The following is a 9,215-nucleotide window of genomic DNA, read 5'->3' as shown; positions in this document are numbered from 1 at the left end:
CTACATTCTTTTCCCTTTCTTGGTTTGCAATCTTTAAGACTTTCTTCTTATTTTCTTGGTGGGGTTTTGGGGTTCTAGATGAGCAAGGTGATGAAGAGGTGCTAGGTTGAGCTTCTAAGGAGTTCATGCTTGAATTTGCTAGTTTTGAGGTAAACGCATGTCCAATAAAATCTATTTTCTACTCTTTATGATGATATATGTGTTCTTGTGTTTCCCTGAGCTTATTTTGGTTAAATCATCTATGAAATATGTCTTATTTCTTGAGAAATTCTTGTATTGAAAATGTGTCTTTTCTTGTATCCTTGAATCCTTGTTGTTAGAAATGTCTTTTGCTTTGAGAAACTGAGATTTTGATTTATATTTTGCTCTCTAATGTTCAAGTCTGCATTATGCTTTGTGTATTCAATTTTGACCTAAGGGAATTGGGTCACGGGTCTGGGGAGCCCGTGAACCAGCCCCACTAGTTCATTCCTGGATCGAGTAGCAGTGTTGAGGAGCCCGCCGCTCACCATTTTTGCCTTCACGGGACTGAGTGGCAGGTTCTCTGACCCCGCCACCCAAGCCCGCTGGTTTAACTTTGTTTTTGTTCGAGTTCTGTCTAATATGTTTCAGTGTGTTTTGGTGTATCTTATGTTCTATTGTGAAGTCTTATGAGTCCCTAATCTTCTATAAAGTGAGTGGTGTTGCTTAGCCAAAACCCTATTTTATATATCCAAGTGTTATATATATATATATAATCCTTATTTTTGTAACCTATATCTATATTTGTATTCGGAGGATAAATCCTATGTTTGATATCAACCCTATCTTGAAAAATATACATATTATATATACTCTATGCTACTTTGAAAGCTCTATACTTCAATAGCCTATGGGCAATGAAAATATCTATGAAAACCTGTTTTGAAAAAATATTATTATCTTGAAAAAATTATATAAAGAATGTACTTATTTTTGGATGGTTATCCCTTTCGGCTGATGTCGTGGATATGAGCTACGGCTCCTTGTTGTTATGATCATCGGCTCCTTTGAGATTTGGCGGTATTAGCTTCGCCTCCTTTAGATTTGGCAGTATGAGCTCCGGCTTCATTATGATTATTTGATTTGGGCATCATGTATAAACATATTCTGGAAACTAACTTGTTGGGCTCGAAATCCCAATAGGGGGCGTGCACACTTAAGACTCTAGATTTGTTTTCACAAGTATGTAATGTTAGATTGAGTATTGAGATTAGTGTTGAGGTTGGTATTGAGGTGTTGATTGGGATACTTCCACTTATGTATTACTATGCTATACTGATATTTGAGATTGAGACTTGAACTGTCTTATGAGTATGGATTGATTTGAATATCTCCTTATCTATATCTATTATTATCCTTGATCAATGTTTTAATTATGAAACTACTATACTTAAAACCGTTGTTGTATTTCCTCGTGTTATCCTTCTAAATTTGAGTTAAAGTGAGTTTGTTATCAAACGTGTCTCTAAAGGTTGAGTCTGGTTTAAAAGTGTTTCCTGGACATGAATTTCTGTTCCTAAATCTACCATTATAGCTATGTAAAGGTGTAACCCCTCGTCTATTTCGATAAGTTTGAGGTTCAGAAAATATGTCTTTAAGCTATGACATTCATAGGATAAGTGACCGATGCTTCAAAATAATTTTTTTTGAGGAAGTATAGTTGTTATTAAGTTGCGATCGTTCGTGCCGGTCACGAACCGTAAAATTTTAGAAGCTGGTATTCGGACCCGATTATCCTAGGAAATGGATTATTAGACACCATATTATTATTCTTGAACTTCCTATTCAATTAAATCAGCCCATAGCAGCGAAAATTTATTTTGATCGTACATCGCTAAAATTTCGCGGTGTACCGAACCTAGCCCAATTTTGAGGGTTAGTCTGGAATAAATTTTTGGTTTCGAGAATTATTCTATCCAGATTATTTTCTACCGAAACTTTATCTGTTTGGACCCCAACTGATAAGTTTGAAAATACTTCATTATTTTATTCTATTTTTTTTCCCCATAAAAACATCTTACCTCAAAAGGAAGAATACCCAAAGCCAATTTATTCCATTTGTTCTTCTTCTTCTTCTTCCTTGGCTGAATTTCAAAAGAGAGAAAGAGAGATGACTTCCACCATTTTCCTCCATTAAAACCATAGCCAAGCTTGTACACAACTCTCCAATTTGTTCGGTAAGATTTCAATATTATTCGGTTAAAAAGTCTTGATTTCTTCCCTAGAACTTGATTGTAGGTAAAGATTTCTTAAATATGTTGTTATGGTGGTGTATTCTACCTAGGGTTTTTCGGTGAAACTTGGGGATAAAGGTTCAAGACTACTTTTACGGTGATATTACACACTTGTGAGGTAAGGAATTCCCTTAAGTTGGAATTAGTCACTTGAATTTGGATAATTGATTTTAGTTGAAATATGGTGTTTTTGGAGCTTTGGGAATATTTTCGTATACAAGTTCATAGCTTGGATATGCTTGTATATGTTGTATTTATGTCTATATAAGCTTATACTTGTGGAAATAGAGAAAGGAAATCAGGACAGATTTCTGTCAGTAACTTCCGTGAATTTCTGGGAAAAATCGGTAAATTATTTTGGTCCAATTGTTTTTATACATGTAGTTCTATAAGTGTAGAAGCCGCATATAAACTTTCATAATTTTTGGAGTAGTATAAGTATGGTTTTCGGAATTTTTCCCAAAACTGGTCCAGAGAAGGAAAAATGCTGGACAGCACACTGCCAAGGGCAAAAAATGGAATTTTCTGTGTACATTCGTGAACCTAGGTGACCAAAACTTTTTATGAAAATCAAGTACTATGAGTTAGGGTTCTACCATAAAAATTTCAAGTGAAAAAGAGTTCGGGAACTATTTTTACCGGCTCAATCTTTCGGACTGCGCAAAACTGTAATTTCTGGACAGAAACTGTCAAAATCAATTTTGACAAAAATATTTTTTTTGTAACAAAAATAGGGACGAAATTTTGGGATGTCACAACCATATTTGGATGAAATAAATTATTTTGAAAATACTATTTGATTCCAGGAAAGAAAAAGAAAAATGTTTTCAAACCCTTAGTTTCTGGAATAAGGTGGGGACCTTCGGGAAGGCTTAAACGCCACGGCCCGGGGTTGGAATAAGGTTGGACCTATGGGAGGGCTGGAGTGCCATGGCCCTAGGTTGGGATAAGGAGACCGACGGGAAGGCAGGGAAATGCCACTGCCCAAGGTTTGAGAAGGAGAATTGAGAAATATTCAAAGTGCTTACTCAGGGGAAACTAAGTGGAAAATTTTTTAGTATGAAAATTATTGTTACTCTGAGCTGCGGTTCAGATTATTATAAGCATTAGAGCTGCGGTTCTACTTGCAAATGAAAATTATTGTTACTCTGAGCTGCGGTTCAGATTATTATAAATATTAGAGCTGCGGTTCTATTTGCAAATGATGAAATTCCTGGAAATGTGAAATTTTGCAAACTTGTCTGAAAAAAGGCATGAAAATTATTTTGAGTGGCAAGTTATGACTTCATTCTTATTTGAGAAAAGCTTTATATGATTTAACGTTTATACGCTATTATACCATCTATAAATCGTTTCGTTACAGGCAGATTTTCAAATCATGGTAAAACTTTATAAAGCTTTTAGATTATCTATGTTTTCAAACCTTTGTCTACTTTTAAGTGACAAATGGATTTCCTTACTTAGCCGTCGCGCTAACTGCACTTCAATGTGTTTCTTATCAGTTGCAAATTAGTGTGGGCCCCTGTAGCCGATGAGCTCGGAATAGAAGGGAAGTACAGGTTGAGGTCTACTCTTTGATGTAGACAGGGATTGTTATTAATGTTGTAAGTTTAGCCTGTGCACTTAGAGTGGAGTTTGTCAAAGAGGTGATAGAATTCACTCTAGGTGTGGCGGTAGCACCCGATTTTCTGTTGATATGATGTAAGCTTCCGCAGCGTTTTATTACGGATTTTGTAATAAATGTAAGAGTTGAAAATTGGGGTGTTACAAAAGGTCTTTTGAAAACCTTCATGTAGAAGTTTGTTAGATAATGTGTGTGTGTGTGTGTGTGTGTGTGTTGCAAAACCTATTTCGGCTATCAAATTATATGTATATAGTTTTCCATGTTGGAGTGGGATTTACTTAGCACTATTCGCTAACGTTTTAACTATGTTTTTAGGTTTGGAGTAGATGTATTCGAGAGAGCGCTGGCTAGTTTTGTTGTTGAAACCTTACTCCTTACTTTAGCTGGTTTTGATGAACTCTGTAGTTTGCTTATGTTTAGACTTGATGTATTAGCTTTAGCATTATGTTGATTTTGGGATTGTGAACTTTTGGATAGTCGCCTTAGCGTTTGGGTTTTAGTTTTAATGTAAGCGTGGCATTACACCCTTAGGATTTGTGGGATTTCTAGGAACCACAGTGAGGTTGTGCGCTTGCTTTATTTCTTTGTGATCCAGATAGGTATAGGCGATTAGTAGGTGAACTCAATTATCTTACCATTACTCGTCTTGATATTGGTTTTCCAATTAGTGTAGCGATTCAATTTATGAGTACCCCGACGCAAAGTCACAAACTCATTGGGAGGTAGTTGTTTGAATTGTGAAGTATTAAAGTGTTCTTGAGAAAGGAGTGTTATATGTCAGTTGAGGACACATGAGTATAGAAGCTTTTTCTGATGCTGACTAGGCTGATCCCTATAGGGTACTATGTGTTTGTAGGTCGAAATCTGGTTTCTTGGAAGAGCAAGAAGCAAGGTGTTGTAGCACGGTCTAGTGCAGAATCTGAATACAAGGCTATGGCTCATGTTGCTAGTGAGATAACATTTTGGAAGAAGTTGGCATGGAGGTAAGGTTGCTAGTGAAACTGGGGTGTGATAACAATGTTGCTTGATATATTGCGAATAACTTAGTCTTTTATGAATGGACCAAGCATATTAAAGGAGGTTGTTACTTCGTGTTGGAAAATAGCATAAAATGGCAATTTTAGTGGCTATTTTTTTGTACAAATATATGTGGGGTTCACTTCCGATTTGGGTCGGGTCAAAGTGGATTCGAATTCTTCGTAGTTAGACGAAGAGATTGATACATAGTACGCACAAAACGGATAATGGGTGAATGAGAAATTGGTTCTCAAAGTTGACCCATTTGAGTTGGAAAAATGGTGGGAAAAGCTTTGAAGTAAGCTTTGTCCCACATTGGTTTAGAAAGTGGGTTTGCACCACTATTTATACAAGAGCCTTTCTAAGGCTTAGTGAATTGTATAGCATACAGGCTCTCTCTCGCGCGCAGGGGGTGCCGAATTTTTGTAACTTTTTTCCAACACGTAGCTATTGAACTCGGGTAACTAGAGTACTTAGACCAAGTCCAGACTGTCTTAAGTACTCGTGGTAACAATCTGTATCGTCGCCTCGCGATTCTGGTACGCTAATAGCTCGAGGCCTTAACAACTTGTGCCTATTAGGACACCTCAGGTTTACTCTTCGTGCTCGACTTGTCTTGTGTACAATTCGGGTTTGTGACCGTTTAGAGACTTAATTCATCTATTACGGAATTAATTTCGAATTAATTCCAATTTTTAAATTTTGAATTAAATATCGTGTATTGGTCGGCTGTTACAGGAATAGAAAGTCTTATTTATTTATCAGATTAATGTCATGAGTAATTGCTATTTAATCTTCAACTCCTATATATTTCGTTGGTAGAAGCAGTAGATTTACACACTGAAAAACAACGAATCATTTCTCTCTTGAAACTCTGCTTCTACTCCTTTCTTTTATACTGTGTTCATCCCGTTGTTCTAGTTCACTGGGTTCATCAGTTTGGGTGCTCGAACTGTGAATCGTAACACGTTTTATCCTGGGAAATCTAGGCTACAACGCTCCTAACACTTTTGGGAGGTAGCAAATAAGGTTTTAAGGAAAGAGTGTTTCGCTCGACTCGTGTTAACCCTTTCCAGATTATCCCTTTCATTCTTGTGCTTGTAATTATCCCAAAAATATTATTTTCGTAGTAATATTTTCTAACACTTCGTATGGGAAAAGGTGCAGGAAGGGCTTATATCTACTAGCTGCATTCTAAGCGATGAACAACTTGAAGACTTGTCCACAAAGGGGCTTGGAAGAAATCAAGTGGAGTATATTTGTAACAAGTTGGCATGATTGATATTTATGCCGAGTGTTAGAGTAGGTTGAGAGGATTACTCTCTACCTTAGGTTTTTGAATTCAAAATATGTGGTCCTAGTCTATTCATAATGTATATAATTCATAATGTATATAAATACAACTTCTATGTACAGTTTTGTAAGTGTCCAGAAATACAAAACATATCCACACTCATTGTAGGGTTTTTCGTCTAACATGGTATTTGAGTGGAGTGAGGGGGAGTAACCCTTCAGGCTTTGGTCGAATAAGGGAAGCAATGCCGCCAGTAAAATTTCATTGTTGTTAGAGTTCACATGCACCACCGCACTCCGACAGTTCCATCACCACGTGCCGACGCGTGTGAGTGTCTACAGCGTCTTCTCATGTATGGTATGTATGACGAGGGTCAGAATGTATGACATATGACTGTGGACGCCTTGTTGGCACTAGGTGTTGTAGATGATATGAACAATGTCGACAGTACAAAGGGAATCAACAAATATTATGAGGTGTATGGAAAGGGAAAAAAAAAGGGAAAATAGCACTGTGTCGTGTTATGGAGAACACTCCCTTAAAAGCAATTTCCGACCACTCGCGGTTGCTTCCGACCGGTAACACAGTATTTAATAATGCTCAGACGAAGGCAAATCGCTAGAAAGTTGATTGGGTGTTTCCAGTGTAATCCAACAATGTTTATATAGTGTAGAACTCAACTAACCACTCCTTGCATGGCCACATAAAATACGCAAAAGAAGCAGCGCAAAAGGAGGATCATGGGTTGAATGATCCCATGATGTATTTGCGGAGAAGGAATATCTTTATTTGTAAATAAATGAAGAAGCTGGTGCTGGTTATAAAAATATAGGGAAGTCCTTTTCTATTAAATGTTTATTTTTATCCAACAATCCCCCACACATTTATAGAAAAGGATTACAAGGATAACGTCTGAGCAGTACACAAAGTTGATCTTAATGCTAGTGATTTGAAACCTTGAACTGACACGTAGTGACATCGAGTAATTTTCTTCCCGAGAGTGAAACAAGTCTTGAACTCGTCGGTTGGATAAATTTTGAACTCAAATGCACGCATCAACTTTTTCTTTAATACATGCAGGTCAAAGCTTTGACCTTTGAATCTCGCTCTGTCAAGTCTACATCAACATAGACCGCCCTTTTAGAGCTACAGAGTTACTAAGGCTAATTTAATATCACATCACTTATGTGAGTCTTTCCATGACCTCGATTGACCTATGAATTGGTACATGTCATGGATTCCTCACCTCACCGATTTCAAGCCCATCTCCCTTGACGTCTCAAGGATGGCTTTTCGATTTAGCCCTTTCGTGAGAGGATCTGCAATATTTCTCTCAGATTTCACATATTCCATCGTTATTACTCCGGTCATAACCAACTGTCGTACAGACTCATGTCTGACTCTTATGTGCCTTCTCTTTCCATTATAGGCACTATTCTTTGCGACACAAATAGCAGTTTGTGAGTCACAATGCAACGGCACAGAAGGTGTTGGACACCCCCACAACGGTATATCTGCCAATAAGTTTCTCAGCCACTCAGCTTCTTGGCTTGCTAGATCAAGGGCTATGAACTCTGCTTCCATAGTTGATCTAGCTATACATGACTGTTTAGTGGAGCTAGCATCATCACCCTCATTGACCCAGTTCGCATCACAGAATCCTTCCAACACTGCTGGAAATCCTGCATAGTCAAGACCCCAGTCTAAAGTGCCTCTGAGGTATCGAAGCACTCGGTTCAGTGCATTCCAATGTGCACTACCTGGGTTGTGAGTATAGCGACTGAGTCTGTTTACTGCAAAAGCAATATCAGGCCTAGTGTAATTCATTAGAAACATTAAGCTTCCAATTATTTTGGCATATTCTTCTTGAGATATACCTTCCTCCATATTCTTAAATAATTTAATGCTCGGATCATACGGGATTTTAGCCGGGGTTACATCATAACTATTAAACTTCTTTAATAGTTTCTCTGTATAATGGCTTTGGGCCAGATGATAACCCTTGACAATTTTTGTAACTTTTACCCCAAGAATGACGTCGGCTTCTCCGAGATCCTTCATATCAAACTTGGTACATAAAGTCCTTTTAGTTTCATTGATTGTGTCAATGTTTGGACTAAATATCAACATATCATCTACATAGAGACATATAATTACGATTGTAGACTCAATTTCTTTCGAATATAAGCAAGCATCTGACCGGTTAACAGTGTAACCTAGGTCTAACAAAGTATTATGGAACTTTTCATACCACTGTTTAGGAGCTTGCTTCAAGCCATACAAAGACTTTTTGAGTCTACATACCTTTTCTTCTTGACCAAGTTCGGCACATCCAGGAGGTTGTTCCATGTAGATTTCTTCTTCCAAATCACCATTGAGAAATGCTGTTTTGATGTCCATCTGGTGGACTAACAACCTGTGCAAAGAAGCTAAGGCGTCCATCTGGTGGACTAACAACCTGTGCAAAGAAGCTAAGGCAAACAGAATACGAATGGTTGAGATTTTTGTTGAAGCTAAGGCAAACAGAATACGAATGGTTGAGATTTTTGTTACTGGTGAATAGGTATCAAAGTAATCTTCACCAAATTTTGTTACTGGTGAATAGGTATCAAAGTAATCTTCACCAAATCTCTGAGTGTATCCTTTAGCTACAAGCCTAGCTTTAAATCTTTCAATAGACCCATATGGTCTTAATTTCCTTTTGAAGATCCATTTGCAACCAACTGGTTTACATCCTTTTGGAAGATTTACCAACTCCCAAGTGAGATTTGATTTAATCGAGTCTAACTCACTTTTGATGGCTTCTTTCCACAAAGTGCAATCAACAGATCGCATAGCATCGTCAAAGGTTTTCGGCTCTTCTTCTAAGACCAATTGACAAACGAAATGATCGCATATTTCATTTATATCTTGCAGTTCAGTTATAAAAGTTATAAAATCAGAGCCAAACCTTTTCTCAGTTCTAGGCCTTTTACTTCTTCTAGGTTCACAGGAATCATCTGAAACACTAGTCAAAGGAAGTTGT

The sequence above is a fragment of the Ipomoea triloba genome, chromosome 9, assembly GCF_003576645.1.
Source record: "Ipomoea triloba cultivar NCNSP0323 chromosome 9, ASM357664v1".
Lineage (NCBI taxonomy): Eukaryota > Viridiplantae > Streptophyta > Magnoliopsida > Solanales > Convolvulaceae > Ipomoea > Ipomoea triloba.
The sequence above is the reverse complement of the archived record's forward strand: the minus strand, read 5'-3'. Positions refer to the sequence as shown.